This window comes from Cinclus cinclus, chromosome 22 (genome assembly GCF_963662255.1).
Source record: "Cinclus cinclus chromosome 22, bCinCin1.1, whole genome shotgun sequence".
NCBI lineage: Eukaryota > Metazoa > Chordata > Aves > Passeriformes > Cinclidae > Cinclus > Cinclus cinclus.
In genome coordinates, this window is record NC_085067.1 from 5,015,261 (window position 1) to 5,032,704 (window position 17,444).

Sequence of the window (17,444 nt, forward strand, 5' to 3'; positions counted from 1 at the left end):
ATGGGAACTGTATATCCCAAGAAATGTTGTCCAGTCCAGCCTCATTGAACTTCCATATATTTCTGATTGCTGGCTAACCTCAGGATGTGCAGTGTATCATTGCACACAGATAGTACAGCTCTGTGTAAACAGGAAATATTTCTAAGATGTCTTGCGTGTTTGTGAGACCCTAAAAATACCTTCTGATAAAGACCATTGTTTCTACTACCACTGCTTCCTTCTCTGCTCTTGGACACTGAGTGACACTCAGATGAACTTGTCTGAATTAATATACTGCAGTGGAAAGGCCAGTTGAACAAAGCTGGAATTAGGTTTTCCTTGAGAGAGGAAATGATACCTTTTTTGAGAGCTCTGTGCTGCTAACAGGAAGTTTCCTGTGGCCCTTTCTGTCCCTGGATTTAGGGATTGTTGTTCGAATGTGATTGACAAAGCAATTTCTATTTAATACACAGTTACTCTGGAAAATTATCTGCTCAGGGACTGCCCTGAACTTGTTTAATTGCTTCAATTTGAGGAACATCATGGATCTGTGTGATGTACATGATTTGTACATCCCACCTCCCTCTATTGCAGTGGAACTGTCATCTTCCACTTACAGGGTCTCTGAAATTAAAAAGAACATTGTGCAGCCTAGAAAGCAGCAGGAGAAATCTGTGTAGAATCTGAGTAGTTGTTGGGAGAATTACTCAAGGTAAACAGTGAAGTGGGAGATCTGGGGATGCAAACTGATGAGAGGAAATGCAGAGGTGCAGGAAAAATCAGAAAATATGAATATAGGCACCACAAAAGGATGGAAAATAGAATAGCAAATATGAATATAGGCACCACAAAAGGATGAAAATAGAACAAATGTTTTAGCCTGCTAGCCATGCTTTGAAACTGCCAGTTCTCAAGTACAGACATCTGCTCTGGTAGGGAATGTTTCAGCATCATTTGTCCAATTCCAATTGCACTGTAACTGTGATTTTCAGCCCAGGCTCAAAAGAGAGACCACACTATGCTCTGTGACCTTCTTTATTTTGTTCTATCTTTAAAATTTTTTTCCAACTTCTTTATGCTGTCTTTACCCGTTTTCCTATCTTACCACTCACTTGTAGCCCATTTTCAGAAGGTTTTTTTGCACATAATTCTGGTATCTGCATCACAGGAGCCATTCCACTGACACAGCTTTGGTGTTCTGACCTTTGTGATTTCTCTCCATAGAAAGGGGAGATAAATCAAGCTGGGTATTGCTCCTTATTACTGAGAATAGGGTGGGTTTCTTTGGGGAGGTGACAGTGTTGGGTTTTTAAATGTGATAAAATAGTTTTTTTTAGTAGAACTCCATATTGGGAAGTGCTCAAGGAAACAAATTGTTGAACTGGAGCAATCTTGTGTATAACAGCTAAGGAAGCATAATAATAATTCCAAAACCACAGAACAGTCACAGGCCTTTTCTTTGTAGTTGCTGAACAGAACTGTGTTACCTGTATCTGCTCTGGTGTGGCCAGTGCTTGTTAATCCCATTAAGTAGTCTTGTTAATGCTTTCTTGGCAAGCATTATCAACTGCAGTTGGTTTGTAGTGGAGTTGAAAATTCAAATTTGGCTCTTCCAAGGAGATAGGAATTTATCTCCTCAGCAAATTTTAAAATACCTGAAATTTAGACTGATTTCTTTTTCTCCCCCAGTCACAGGCAGGATATCTGATATCTTTTTTGAAGGGTGATAGGTCCAGCCACTCCATTAATGTATGGCATGATCATTGTAAAGCTCTGTAATTGCACTTAAACCAGCATTCACCAGATTATTTTTCTCCTATTTGTCGGAATTTTCATGCTGTAACGTGCCAATTAGTTTCCTTTGCCATGATTAGTTAGCTACTCAAGGACTCAATTAATAATGATTCCATTCTGCAGCATTTTGCAGAACTTCCTGTAGTTACCATGGGAGCAATCAGGGTTTTCTATTGCTTGCTCTTGGAGGCAAAGATGAAGGATTTTTTTCTGCACAAAATCTCTTGGTAGGTTTTTGAAGTCCACCATGGGATTGTTTCGTGCCAGCACCTCTGAAACAGCATCCGCAGCGACCTGACTTTACTGAGCCCGGGGGGACAGAAATGGAACAGCAACAAAGTTGGAGGCAATAAACACAAACATAAATTTAGGCTTCTTGGAACTGTCGTGGCATGCTGGAATGAGTGGAAACCAGTCTTGAACTTCATTGTTTCAGCTCCCACCTAACACTTGTTATAAATACCGAGGTTCATCTTTTCCTCTCGCAACAGGGCTCGGAACCAAAGACTGCACTCAGTCGAAGTTGGCTGCTGCACACTGAAATCAGAGCTGTCCATAAAGAATAGAGGGATTTACTGACTTTCCTTGAGAAAATGGAACTGCACATTGAACGTGTTCCTACAGGAGAAATCATCCGCGTGGTCGGGCGCAAGGCAGAGCGTAGGACTGTAAGCCTGGCTTTTATTGTTCTCCATCCCCTCTGGTACTGTTTGTTACACAATAACCACCTTAGATCTGAGCTGAGCAACGCCAGGGCAAGAACTGGAGGGTTTGCAGAGCTGGTTGGTCACTGGAGTGACTGGAGCTTGTTGGGAGCATTTTTTTTTCTTTCTGGGATGGAATTAGTAGTAGTGAAGTGAGTGGGAGTTTAGAAAATCGTTAAACTTTATTTCCAGAAATACTGCAGTGAACCGAAGTTGGTGTTTGGCCTGGCTGTATGAATTCTGTCAGGTGTTTTAAGAATTCTGGGAGCACTTTGAGACTGCAGAGGAAGGGGAAGAGCTTTAAAACAGTTATTTTGTTCCTCTTGTGTTGATTGTGCTGTCATGGGGTTCATGCCCTGAATGTTACAGGAAGGTTCACATATGGAAAATTATAACAAACTTATTAATATCTCAGGGAACTGACTATTCTGTTGACTTGGGATTTTATTGACTTGTGTTCAGGGTTTGTGTGTAAATAAATAGAAATCCATGAGCTGATATTATCTGGTTTGACACAGCTGAGAAAGATGCTACTTCTCTGAGAATAATTTCAGTTTTCTTGGAATGAATGGCAGTTCTGTGTGTTTTGCTTCAGAATATTTTCTATCTGCATTGGTATATTTTTTAATTAAAGGAGTCTAAAGAAAATTAACTGTAAAATTTAAAATGTTTGGAAGTACCTAAATGAAACTGTGAATTTCTCTCTCTCTGTCATAGCTATTTAAAACCTGTTTAACAGATCTTCAGCTCTGGTAGAGCCATCTTGTACTAAAGTGCACATCTGTGCACATTGCTGCCGTTTCCTAGCATTGTCTTTCTAGTGACTAATCTGAAACTCAATCTGAAAATGAGTTGAGACATTTACTGTGTGGTTACACAATTGTCAGGTAGAGTCATTTTACTTAAGAAAAAAAACCGAGAGCTCCCTCTGCCTTGTTGGGAGAGGAGACAGTGGCAATTCCGGTGTTTGGTTTGCAGTAGTGTTACTGATTTATTTGTAGTGAGAGCAGGGGACGCAGGCAGGACTGAATTGTTGTTCCCGGGGGAAACTTTCCTTTAAACCTGAGCATGTGACATCAAAGAAAGAAAATGTACGGGTTCAACTTTTCTTAAAGTTTTAAACATTCAATGAACTTTCTACTTGGAGAAGCGTGTGTCAAGCAGTGTTGGCGCTGCAGGAATGATCAGAGAGGGGTGGTTTTAGAAAAACTTTAAGATGTTTTAAACTGCTGCAGGAGTGGCAAGAGCAGAGCTTTACTGCTTCAGCTCAGTGTAGTTCAGGCTGTTAGAGTTCAATGTGTAGAATTTCCCGTGGGTCCTGACGAGACTGCCTCGGGTATTTCACACCTGCGTGGGATGAACCAACCTGCTGCTCACAGCGGATGGTTACCCGAGCTCCGTGCAATCACTCCCGAGCGAGCTTCACCCAGCGTCCTTCCCAGGAACATGCACTTTTGATGACTCTCACAGCCAAGAGGGGCCGGTAGAATTACCATCAGCGCTCGAAGTTTAATTGATATCGCCCGTCTGGAGCAGCCAGGTGCGTCTGCCCTCGGAGGCAACAGCGATAGCCGTGTGCAGAAGCTGCTGGGCAGGATGCTGCTGCCGCGGACAGCGTAACCACCGCGGGCCGGGTCGGGTCGGGTTGGGTCGGGTCGAGGGGCGAGGCGCGGTGCCGGCGGAGCTCCGGTGCCGGTGCAGGTGAGGGCGGAGCAGCGGCCCGCAGCCCGCATGCCCGGCGCTCGGACATGCTCACTAGCGGCGCGGCGCGGGCTCCCGCGGGCCGGCGGTCGGTGCGGGCCGGCGGTCGGTACCGAGGCGCTCGCGGAGCCGCCGCAGGGCCCCGAGCCGCGCGTCCCCGGGCACCGAGCGCAGGTGAGCGGGGCCGGGGAGGGGGTGCGGGGCGAACGAGTGAATGAGAGGTCGGTGTGCGCGGCCGCCTCCTGCCCGCCCGGCGGGGCTCGGGCACATGGCCGCGGGGTACGCGGGGGCAGCGCCCCGGGCGGCCGAGGCTCGGCCGTTCTCCCGCGGCCGCCGACCTCGCCGGAAACTCGAAACGTTCTCCACGGAACAAACGAGTGAGCGGGGTAGAGCGGGCGGCATCCCGGCGTGGCCGTGGCTGTCCGGAGCAGTTTCTCGCCGCCCGGGTCCCGGGGCTGCTCTCCGGTAACGATCCCGTGCGCGCATCCCGCACGCCCTGCCCTGCCCGGGGCCGGGCTGCTCGCGGGGAGCCCCAGCGGAGCCGCAGCCGGAGCCGGGCGGGGTGTGGTGTGGCGGGGCTGCTCCCGGCTCGTAGACGTGGCCGTGGCACGGCCGGGGCTGCAGGCGGCTTGGCTTGGTTTGCCCTTGTCAAGACAGGTTTCCTGTATGTACATCCCGAACTTGTGTTACGGCTCCGAGCGCTGCTGCGTGTGATCCGCCCTGCTGTGCACAGCACCGACGTTCACCTGGGAGGAATTCTTCCTTTCTTTGCCGGTGCTTGCACAGGTGCCTCAGAGCACGCTGTGTTTAGCCCTCTCTCACAGGTGGAGGTGGTCAAACTCCTTAACTTCTCCAATTTAAACCACACGTCTGCGTCCCCATTGAGACTCAGGGGACCTCATTTCTTGTGCTGCTTTCCATGCCAGTTTTAGCTCAGTTTTAATATACTTGGAGTTAATTGCTTTAAGTGACAGTGACTCATGGGAGGAATCTGACTCTGCCTGAATGAGCACCTCATTCTAGTAACTTGAATTTTCCAAATAAGATGGTTTGAGCTGCATTCTTGTCGTTGGGAGGATTACATCGGAAAAGTGATTCTGAGATACAATACGGAGATTATTCTGGTATTTAATCTCTCTCTGACAGTTGCTTGGGGCAGAAGGCTCCTCCATAACTACTTGTGGATGGCAGCTGCTTAGGTTTTAAAAGTGACAAATGAGTGAATCTGCTTGGTTGGTGGGACAAGCCATGAAAACAGAACCACATCTTAGAGTACTTGGGAAGAAAGGCATTTTTCTTTCATCCCCTTTTGGAGCAGTAGGCAATTGCCAGTTGTCAGCACCTTTTCAAAAGTTTTAGAAACTGCCTAAGGCTTATGGAACTGATGAGTTCTTAATTTTCACAGAAAGGCCTGATAGGGCAACCACTGTCATAACACTTCAGGGGTTTTAGTTTTGATAATGTGTTTTAGGGAGGGGCTGTGTAAATGTGAATTTTGTGTTCTGCCTGGCAAGGACCAATGGAGTGCTACACTGAACACATGTTGTCCTAATTTATCATGGTATAAATGATAGAATTATTTTTAAAGTGAGAAAAAAAAAAGGTGTGAATCATAACACGCTGAGTGAGAGATCCCGTGTGAGTCAGGATCCACAGTGTGTAATTTCTGTTCTCTTCTTCATAATTAATAGTGAAAAAACTTGTGATTTACAGTACATTGTCAGGATTTGTAATAACTGTAAGAGAACTTATATAGCTGCTGACAAAATGAGTCAAATAATTTATTTTTTTTTATTTGATCCAAACCCACTGAAGGAAGGCTGGTAAAAAACTGGAGGCTAAGAATTCTTTATAACATTAAATATGGTGTTTCTTTCTATGAATAAGCTCAAACTCTATGGATGCCTTTATGAAAATCTAAGATAGTCTTGTTCAGATATTTGGGGTTTTTCTGTTTGTAGTGTCATGTTGTTTATTACTGCATTGGGAACCACATGCTTTCTAGGAACTGGACAAATTCCTCTACCCTTGTCCAAAGGAACAGTCTGCTCCAAATGCAGGAAAAACAAACTGCAGCAGCTGCCACAGTCCCAGGGCAGTGTATAAAATAGAGCTCTCACTGCCCCTTCCCTTGGCTTTTACCTGGCAGGTGTGAATGGTTCCAGCATGAAAAATATTGAGGAGCACTGGGCTGCAGCACTTTGCCTCCCGGTTCAAAGGACTGATGAGTGAGCACTGTTCTCAGATAACCAGTAGTGCCTTCTGGAGTGTTTGGGATGTGTGTTTGGGAAAAGCTGATGTGTTACAGGTGCTGCAGAAAAGCAGGTGGAGGGAACTCAAAGTGCAGCAGATTTTCCTGGGGCTGGTCTATCCCACAGCCCTTTGTAAGAGATGTGAGTGTAACTCAATCACTTGTCCTTTCACACAAGCTAAAGAACCATTTATAAAGGCTGATTTGTGTGCTTCTAAAGTGTTACTGTGGGGAATACCATCTGTGTTATGCTTTGGGTTACCTCTATCAGCAGCAGCCAAAAGTGGTTAATGTGTGATCCAAATCAGAAGTGAGCAGGTCAAACAGGTGATTTGTGAGGAGCAGTCTCCCAGCCCCTGTGCTCTGTGTGAGCACAGCAACATTGCACAGAGGCAGGAAAGGCTGGGATCAGGTGGGCCCTTTGTGCTGGCATAAAGTGATTGCAATTATGGCATGCGTGTGTGTCTCCTGTCAGGGCTTTTCCTGTGTTAAATGCTGCTTTACTGCTGTGGAACCAGCTCCTGAGTGATGTGGTTGTCTCTGCCTAGGATTGCTATCCCTGGCTTCTGCAGAAACCATCCATCCAACCTGCTGTCAGCTCTAGTGGGTGAGGTTTGCATGCCTTGTCTTCCTCTGAGATTGTAGCGCAGTTCTTTTCCTGCCCGGAGGGAGCCACTTGTGCTGTGCCTTTCTGTGCCTGGATTCAGGGATCTCTTTGCTGGAAAATATCCTGCTCTGTATTTTGTGCCCTCCTCTGCATATTTCTTGTTGATGTATCAGTGGGGTGGGTGGCCAGCTCTTCCCAGGAATCATTAATAAAGATGTAAGCAGGCAGCACAAGTCATTGTGAAAGGCTAACAAAGCTTGTTATGGCAGAAGGTTTGGAGTGGACAAATCTCAAGTAATTTGTTGTAACTGAGTCATATTCTGTGGGGGTGGAAGTGTTCCTTACAGCCCTGCCCTGCCTTATTTAAATATTTAAACATTTAAATACAGCAAGGAGCAGCAGGGCCAGTACCTTTACTGTTGCTATTTCTCTCCAGTGTAGTCTGTTCTATATTAAATTCCTGTACTGCAAGGCAGTAAAGGTTAGTATTTAGAACTCCTGTGGCATTCATGCATGCTTGGATAGCTTTCCCTGGCAGCTTTGTTTCTTTAGGAAAACATTTGGTCGTGTGCCAATGTCCAGCTTTCCTGGGATACTCTCAGACCTTTAACCAGTACAGTGACCTTGGGCCAGCCTGGCCACCGCCCTTCCTGTGATTCAGTTCAGCAGCTGATAATAAATGGACGTAGAATTTGACATTTTGGCAGTACCTTTGGAGTGCTGCAGTGTTTGCCTTCTGGGCAGTGAGGTCCCAGGGCTGGGAGGTACAGCAGGCTGCAGTCACTGAAAGCTTTGTCACTGAACGGGCAGTGTCATTGTTGGCGGTGATGAATGTCGTGTCAAAATGCGTTGTGATATTTGCCAGGAAATGGAGAGTCCATGAATGACTAAAAAGTCCTCTGTGACACAGCTGGGATGGCACTCAGCCTGCAGGCTGGGCTCTATAAGCTGGAGTTGCACCTTCAAATTTATTTTGGTAATTACTTTTAAAGGCATTTTTCTAGTAAAATTTCACCACAGTTTGCCACGAAGATGATGGAAAGTCTAGAGGGGAAGTCCTATAAAGAGCAGATGAGGTCACTTGGCTTGTTCAGCCTGGAGAAGAAGAGACTGAGGTCAGATCACACTGGGGGCTGCAGCTTCCTCCTGAGCAGCAGCACCAACCTCTGCTCTGTGACAGCAGGAGCTGTGCCAGGGGAGAGTTAAGTTGGATTTTAGGAAAAGGTTCTTCCCCAGAGGGTGCTGGGCACTGCCCAGGCTCTCCAGGGAATGGGCACTGCCCCAAGGCTGCCAGAGCTCCAGGAGAATTTGGACAACACTCCCAGGGATGCACAGGGTGGGATTGTTGGGGTGTTTGTGCAGGGCCAGGAGCTGGAAGGGATGATCCTTGTGGATCCCTTCCTGCTCAGTGTATTCTGTGATATTCTCTATATTTTCTTTTAGTGTTCTGGTGTCTGACCAGAGATTTCACCCTTACAAAAGGTAACTCAGAGATGTGCTCCTAACCTGGAACAGAAACAGCCTTTGGAGAGGCTTTGAGGCTGCAGGGGAACCCTGGTGCCTTAGCAGCTGAGTTTCATTAGGCAGAGTGATCCCAGTGCCTTCTGCCAGCTGACAATCACCAGGTGTGTTTGGCCAATTTGCTAATGAAGAGCAGGATTATGGAAGGAGCTGTAATTCAACTAGGGAGCAGTGTTTGTCAGAGGATTTTATTGAGCTTGCAATTGCATTTTTCTTCGTTACCATATACTCAATATTTTATGGTTGTCTTTATGTCTGTTTTCATTGCCACCTGCTGCCTGGTCTAGATGGGATATTCCTATCCAGGAAAGAATCAGCTTCACTTCAGCATTATAATGACTGAGAACAGAAAAAAGGGTAAAGTCAGCATTCTCACTGCACATATTGTTCATGGCTGAAGGGTCCAGTTAAGTCAATGTCCAATTATATAATGAGAGATAGTGATCTGTTTAGCTTTTTAGAAAATTAAATTCCACTGAAACAATATAACTGGGACTATAGAAGTAGGAGGAAAACTATTTTCCATCCTGAAGCAGGCCTTTGTATAGAGTTGAGTTTTTTTAAACTCACTAACAGTAACTAATAACTTGTACATTATACAGCCCACACTGAGTCATTGTTTACTCAGGGAAATGACTTTCAACAGCCAGACTTGTTTGCAAAGTTTAATAACTAAAATATGCAGTTCTGTGCTTTACAAGGCTGCACACTATAACCTACATTTTGGAGAGAACAAAACCTGGTGCATATTTGCAACACCACACAGCACTGCATTACAGATGGTGCTGCTGCAGCTCAGGTTTTGATCTGCAGTAAAAGCTGGTGAGTCCAGCAGTGTGGTTTGGAGGGACAGAAGTTTATTGCACAAATTAGTGCTGGGCTTCTCTAGAGTTTTATTGAACCTTCCAAATTAGAGACCAGGAAGCCTTGTTCTGTGTCCACACATCTTGTTGTTTGAAATAACAGGTTGTCTTCCACTCTTAGGACTTTTGGAGTCTGTTTGAACTTCTTGTGCTTCTTGGGAGGGAAAGCCACACCTTTGTACCAGAAAGCCAAGAATTCTCTCTCTGACAGAACTGGAACTCAGACAGCAAAACAGATGTTTCTTTTGCTTGAGTGAGCACTGGAGTTCAGTTGTGAGCTTTTCTGCCTCTTCCTGATTCATTATCTGCTGTTCTGTGTTAGCATGGGGCTCTCCCACAGATATTACAGGAAATTTCCCTCTCTACCCATTACACCTGTAAAGGTTTTAACAACAGCCAGGGTTTGTGTCCCTGGTTGGTTTTGGGTTCTGAATAAACAACAAGCAGAGCACCCACTACATTTCTCAAGTAAAGCAAGTGCTTCATTTTAAATAGTGTATTCAAAAAGTTTGATTTTTCCCAAATCCCAAACTTTTTTGGACACAATTAGTTGGAAATTAGAAAGGAAAACTTTGTCTCATGTGAAAATGAAGGTGAGTACAAAATACGTGACTTGCAAAATCCTCATTTTATTTGTGCATGGATTTGTTTGCTCTTATAAGTGGGGGAGGGGATCAAAAGCAAGTTCTGCAGAGAAGTAAAGAGTGTGTTTTTGTGTGTGCCCAACTACAGCACTCTGTGGGACCACAGATTATATTTAATTTTGCTGATCTTCTGTCCAGGTGGATAGGACCTGAGAAAAGCAGTTTATGGAGCCATCAGCTTAGAGCATCTGCTTTTACCATCCTAAAAATTCTCATGTTTTACTTTTATACTTCCATTGAAACATCTGTGCAGTGCTGTGATAATCCTAGCATGGCTGGAATTACTGAGAGAGCCCCCAGGTTTCCTTGGGCATAAACCCAAGTTGTTCTGACTGCAAGGTGTCAGGATGGACACAGGTTATTTCTGGTCAGCTGGGGTGTAGAAAAAGTATGGATGCACATATCAAGGTGAAACGTGGTTGTTTGGAAAGGGAATTTACAATTTCATAACCTTCAGGGGGGTTTAAATATTTTGTGCTGGCTGAAGGGATGGGAGTCTGAGAGAAAACCAGAGGCTGAAAACCCAGAAGGAAAAGTGGAGGCTGAGAAAGGGTGGGAGACCAATAAGAAAAGCAGAAACTGAAAAGGAGTGGGAGGCCCAAGTGGTGTGGGAGGTCAGCAGGGAAAGTAGAGGCCAAAAAGTGGAGGCTGGAAAAGTTTGATAGAGATAAAGATGTGTGGGAGGCAGAAAAGGTGGTGAGGCTAAAATAAGCCCATATCAGAGATCTGATCAGTCTCATTTTGCTCTGTTGGCCTCCACATCCTCCTGAAAAAGGGGACTCACAGACCGTTCAGCTGGAGAAAATGAAAGCTCATCTTTATGGAATAACTTGGGGACAAATGCCCATTGTCTTGGCTCTTGTTTTACTTCAGTTGGAGCTTAGTTTCAGCACTTAAAAATTTGGTTTCCAGCAGAAAGCAGCTCTGTAAATTGAGTCTTGATTGTAAGAGTAGTGCAGGTGAGCTCTGGTGCTGTCAGTTCAATACCTTAAAATATTGTCCTTTAAGATCACCAGAGAGGTGTTTCCTCAAGCCACAGAAGAAACAGCACTCTCATGACTGCTTTTGCAGGGATTTCAGAAAGCTAGGAGGAATTTGGGATCATTTATACACATTCAAGAGGAATTTCCAAACCAGGTGTGTTAAAATCCCTTGGAACTTTTAAGAAAAACAACATAATGAAGAAGCACAGTGTCTTTTTCTCTTTGCCTGATGTAATTAAAGAATAGAAGGGCTGATGGTTATGAGCCTTTTACATATTAGGATAAAGCTTTCAGGCATTATTTGACTCAAATATAAACTAATCCGATTTGAGGTATTTGTGTCTTGAAACAAGGAAGTAGCAGAAAGGAGAGTAAAAAAAAAAAAAAAAAAAAAAAAAAAGAATGATGAGCTGCATTTCCTGGGGAGAAAAGCAGGGCATGGCTGGTGCAGGTAGTGAGTTCTGGGAGGGAGTGAGGATTTCCCTGCTGCTCTGGCAGACTGGTCATGAGGGCTCCATGTGAAGAGGAAATGTTGCAAGAGATGTGGTGTTCTCTTTATGCAAAAGAACCCTCGCCTTGTGCAGGATGTTTGATCTCTCTCTCTTCAAACTGAAACCTGAGCGGTTGCCAAATGTCTGCTCTGAAATTTCCGGATCTAGGTGGGGACAGGGGAGTTCCAACTGCAAACCTGAACGTGTTCAACTGGCAGCTGCTGGTGTCCAGAGCACTGGGAGGAAAATTCCACCAAGTGGCTCCGTGTAGGATGAGAATGTGAGCAATGTCCAGGCTCACAGCCATGGAGCTCACAAGCTCTGCTCCTGTAACTGTTTGTTTTTTAGTGGAGGCTTCAGTGAAGTTGGCTGTTTGTCACTGAGTGCAGCTTTGCTGGAATGCTGCTTGCCTGCCATCAGAATAGGGAGCACCTGTGAAAGGATTGTGGTGTCACCTGAGAGGAAGGAAAGCAGTGTTGCTGCAGGGTGAGTGTGCACCTCTGGGAAGAAATATTTGTATGAGCCAGTTATTGCCTTCCAAGGAAGAATTAGGTTGTGAAAAAAAGCTTTTTGTCACAACCTAATTTACCTTTGGAAAGGTAAATTCTGGTATAAAGGTCTGAAAGTAGCTGTCAGCTTGGTACCTGGCTGCCTCTTCTGAATAGTGAGTTTCTCTGTGCTGAACTCCTGAAAGTGCTTTTCAGGCCACACTTCCACTGGTCTCAAATGATCTTAATTGCAAACCACTTATCTTAACTGATGAGTAGTTAACACAAATGTGACACTGTGCTCGTTAGAGTAGAAAATCAATCAGTGTTTAGTGTGGACTGGATTGACATTTCTGGATTGATAGGGGATGGGGAGGTTCATTTGGGTCGATAAATGGCTCAGTGATGAGTATGTGGAGTGAGCTGCTCCTCTCCTGTGTGCTGGCAACCAAAACACACCAGCACCAGCTCTCATTTCTAAGGTAAAAGAAGTGTCAGTTTTTGCAATTTTTTGGGGTAGCAGAGCAGTGCTGGGACAGGATCCCCACCTGTCAGGTTAGGTGATTTATGGTGCTGCTCCCCTGCTCCTGGAGCACCGCAGCTGACAGGCTGCACCCCTGGTGACATTCCTGGGCTTGTTCCCAGGGCTGCTGGGGGTGATACTGTCCTTGCATCACTTCCCCAGGATTTCAGTGCTCAAGGCATGAGGGTGTGCAGAGGGGAGGGGATGAACAAGCAGCCAGAGAGTCTTGGAGCTTCATCCACGTCACTTCCATGAAATGCCCTTTCTTTTGTATTCTCCCAGGATCTAAGATAAGCTTCTCCTGATACCAGTTCTGTTTAGAATCATAGAATGGTCTGGGTTGGAAGGGACCTTAAAGATCATCTTGTTCCACCTTTCACTAAACCCATTTAAACTGGTTTCACTGTTGTTCTCCACTCCCTGCCTTGTCCTTGCGTCCATTTGACCTTTTGATTAACCCTTTGAAACAAAGTTGGGAGGGCAGTGATGAAGAAAACAACATTTTCTATTTGTTTAAGTCCCTGAACTGTCTGGTCAGAGCTGAATGGATCTTAGTCCCAGTGCAGAGGGGGAGAGGGCCAGGACAGGCACATCTGGGACAGAGGATGTGTGACAGTAACATCAGCTGTCCAAGCCAGCTGACAGCAGCCTGAGACTGCCCTCTCAGAGGACACTTTCTGTGCCCTTTTCACCTTGGAAAGGTGTCTGTAATGTAATGATGTGGGAACGATGGCTTGTGTGGCTGTTCTGTTCTTACACTGCTATGTTTTGATCCTTGAAGTCAGTGCTAGTGAGAAGTTTGTTTGCTAGAAGGTTCTGCAGTCACACTGGGGGACTTTTGTGCTCTGATGTGTGGGCTGATAGGCACTAAAACCTCCCAGCATGTGGATGTGGAGCTAAGCCAGATGTTTGGAACATAAATGGTAATTAGTTGTTTTCTAAGTGTTGGCTTTTATCAAGGTTTACAAACAGAACAGGCGATCTCCACTCCAGTGCTCATAATGAGCATTCCCAATCTCCAGCAGTCCCAGCTCCTGAGCAGTGCAGGAGCACCTGCCCATGGAGTTCTGCCTGCCCTGCTGGTGCCCTTTAATGTTCTGTCACATCAGGAAGAGAGAGGCACTGATAAATCCTTCCAGGCTGCACACGTTTGGACACAGAGCCAGGAAAAGCTGGTGTCTGTTCTGCCTCTTGCCAAAGCATCTTAGAGTGGCTGGGATCCAAAATGAGAAGAGCCCAAGGCACACGGGTCCAGTTGGGCATTGGTATCCAGAATATTTTGCTCTCTTCCCCTTCCCACAGCATTGCTTTCCATGGGTGGAGTTTGGGAGAGCTGGTGCCCTGAGCGTCAGGATGGGGGATACCTTACTCCATCCAGGTGAGGATGCAGGGATTCCCACTTTTGCCCTACTTTTCACCAGGTATAAAGGTCCAAAGAACCTTTAAGACCTTTGGGACTCCAGCAAGGCATTTGTGGTGTGTTGTAGGACAAGATTACTGTGTTGTAGTGTCTGAGCATGATGTGACTGACACAGAAAGGGTAAGGGAGAAGGAATTAATTTTGCTGCCAAAACCTTCCGTGCGAGAGGTTGGATCTGGCTCTGTGCCCACTCCGGGCAGACGTGCAGGTTCCTGCAATTTGTTGCTGTCACCACCAGCAGTGGCACATAAGGAAACAAAATTTAAGAATGCCGTCCTGCAACAGAGACCTCAAGAGGCTATTTCTAGATGGAATTGAAGCTCTGTGTGATGTAGTGCACTGTAGCCTCATTGTGAGGGTAGAAAACAAAAACACCAAAAGTGGTTTGCACTGGAATTCTTTACGCTGTAGTGGGCAGCTGGATTAAAATGTTTTGGAGCTTTGCTCCTTTTTGATGCAGTGTGTGTGAAGAGGCTTCACAACCAGCTGTCACCCAGCAGGTGAGCTGGAGTGGGTTAGCACTTGGAAAAATGAATTTTGGAATAGTGGGGTTTAGCCCTGCAGCTACCTGCATGCAGCTACTGCTGGGACCCATCAGCTGTTGTGGAATTTGTCAGCTCACCAGACAAGTGTGTGCTGCCTCTCACACACACCCGGAATTCTGAGAATGAGAAGGACTCTCAGATTCCAGCCCTGTACAGCCCTTCCCCTCCTGCTCTAGGGGCTAGTGGAAGCAGGAAAGGTCAGGCTTGAAATGCAGAGTTGGAGAGGAATTGGTGGCTGTGCAGCAGATAACACCCATCACTCACTGCACTTTCCACTCCCACTCCCCCTCCTTTGTGGAAAGTCTGATTAAAGCCAGCCGCTCCGCCCTGGCTGTCTGAGCCATACATCCATGCACAAATGCCAGATTCTCTTCATTCCAGGCTGCTGACTTCAAGGAGGACTTGCTCTGACAAGCTGGAAATGAGGGCTGGCAGCTTCGTCTGCAGCTCAAAGGCTTTATCTCTCTCTTAGACACTCTTCCTAACATTTCCCACAAACACTGCTCTGCTGGCAGGAGCTGTTGCACACACAGGATCCATCAGGCACTTATGAATAAAGCCTTACCTTGTGTAACTCTGCTCAGAACAGGCAAGGAACACTTCACCAAGCACTTGGCACTGGGCCCGTGGCAGAGCTCACTCTCCTTGTGCTTCAGCCTCATTATCTGGGGAGCAGCAGGAAGAATCAGCTCAGTCTTTGATTCCCCTGTCCCCCTACCAAGCACTGCTGTTCTTTCCCCCACAAAAATCCTACAGTGCGGCCTCCATCTCCCACTTGGACTGTTTCCATCAGCTGAAAGCTGGCAGCTTTCCATCTTCTCCAGCTTCCACACCATATTCTGATGGTTTCCCACTTCACCCTCTCTTTCCTCTCTGAACTCCCACTTCACTCCTGCCCCACTGCTCCACGATGAGTTCTTTGACTTCCAGGATTGTTCTGGCTCCAGCAGCAGCCGCTGTTTCCCTGCTCTTGTCTCCCAGCTCCATGAGGGATGCCAGCTGTGTCCACCTGTTAGGGTTGTTTTCCATGTGCCTTTAAGACAGCTGCTTCTGCTGCATTTGCAAACTGGAACCTGCAATATTCATATTCCCTGTCTCAATCAATTGATGAACTCAGCCTCCACTAAATGCTTTCCCAGGGTGAAATCTATTTGAGATGTAATAATGGTTCTAGAGAAACCTCTGCAAGATGGCCAGACTCATCTTTGATTGCTGTTTCTGTTTCAAAATTACTGTTGGAGAAAGGGTACTTTTACATTCACAGGTTTAACATGTGGAGTGAGATAACCTGAAGCTTGATGCAGTAAGGTGTGCATCCTCATATAAAAATTTATCATAAATCAAATTTGAGTCATCATCATGGTTGTGACATGTTTTCTGATTAAAAGGGCATCTTTGATGTCATCACCATATTGCTTCAGAAGCAGCTTGCTAGTGTTATTTTAGGTTGGGGAGAGTGTGCATGTGTCTGTGGTTTCTAAAAACCATCAGGCCAGTGTCAAAAGTCTGCCCAGTGCTTCACAGAGTGCACAAGTGGCTGTCAGCAGACAAAACTCTCTTCTTTTTGGTCTGATTTTTGAGGGAGGGCTGTTATCACAGGGCTTTGACTTATGGCCGTGTATTGACATATAACCAACCCTGCTGAGCAGAAAGGGGATCCCACGTCTGCTCCAAATGCTCTCTCCTGACCATGGGACTGTGCTTCCTGGATATTGTGTGAAGTAAGACTTGTGAAACAAAAGCTCTAATTTCCCTTTGTGAAGCTTGATACAGAGCACACAGCTCTGGAGCAGCAGGATATGAGAATTAAAATTGTTGTTGCAGTGAGGATTTTGAGCAAGGAGCAGACATGAAGTACCCAAAGCATTTAACCTCTGTGTTTTATTCATCCTGGAGCAAGTGTAATTTAAAGTGGCACCTCTATAATTGATGAGGTATCTTTTTACCATTTGTTTAATTACCAGTTTCAGTGTCTAGAAAGCAGCAGATCAATAATTTACAGTGATGAACTTCCCTGTGTGTCTGTTTTTCTGCTTCAGCCATGCAAACAACAGCTCCTGAAACAAACCCTCAAATATTGATGCTTTCCTTTAGGTGATATAAAAGAACTTAACCTTTTTTCCTGCCACAGGTGCACTCCAACACTGCTAAAGCTGAGGGCAGAGCACTGACCTTGGCAAGGCAGGGTTAATTTAGGGCTTGCCCTGCATGTTTGTATCAGCTCTCAGCTTTTTGCAGCCTCCTCTCATTGTTGGAGTGATGAAGGCTGGGCTCCTGTTGTTGCCATACCAGTGGATGCTGCTGCCCTGGCTTTAGAGAGTTGTTAAAACAGAAAATGTGGGCTGATGAAGCAAAGGTGCTGCCTGTGGTTTACATGTATTTCTTACATGATGGGGTTTGGTAACAAATGTTGATTTTTCGATGTGAATTGCCTGTTCTGGAATCTGTTGGATCCTTCTGTCAGGTTAGAGCTCAGATTCCCTCATGGTCCTGCAGCACCTCCCCAAGGGGAGGTTCTTGATCTGTCCAAGAGGAGCTACAGGATCTATTCCTGTCAAATCAGAGGGAAAAAGGTGTTTCCTTCCCAGTGGGATGAGCCTTCAGACAGTTCCTGTTGTGCTGGCTGTCCTGCACCGTGGGGTTCAGCATCAGAACAGATCTAAAGACACCCAACTTCCATGAGATCCCCAAATCCTTTTATTTCTAGCAGGATGATGAACTCTGCTTTCAGACTCCCAGTCTCATACCTGTGGTTCTTCTCACTTTTTTAGAGCCAAGACAAATATCTTATTTCTCCTGGACCTGCCTTTGAAACTGAGCAGACTTAGTGCCTGCATCCTTGGACTTGGCATGAAAAATAAAGAAGGGATGCATCCCTTTCCTCTCTCTTACTCTGAGGCGTGCCAGTCCTCATCTCCTGCTGGAGAACA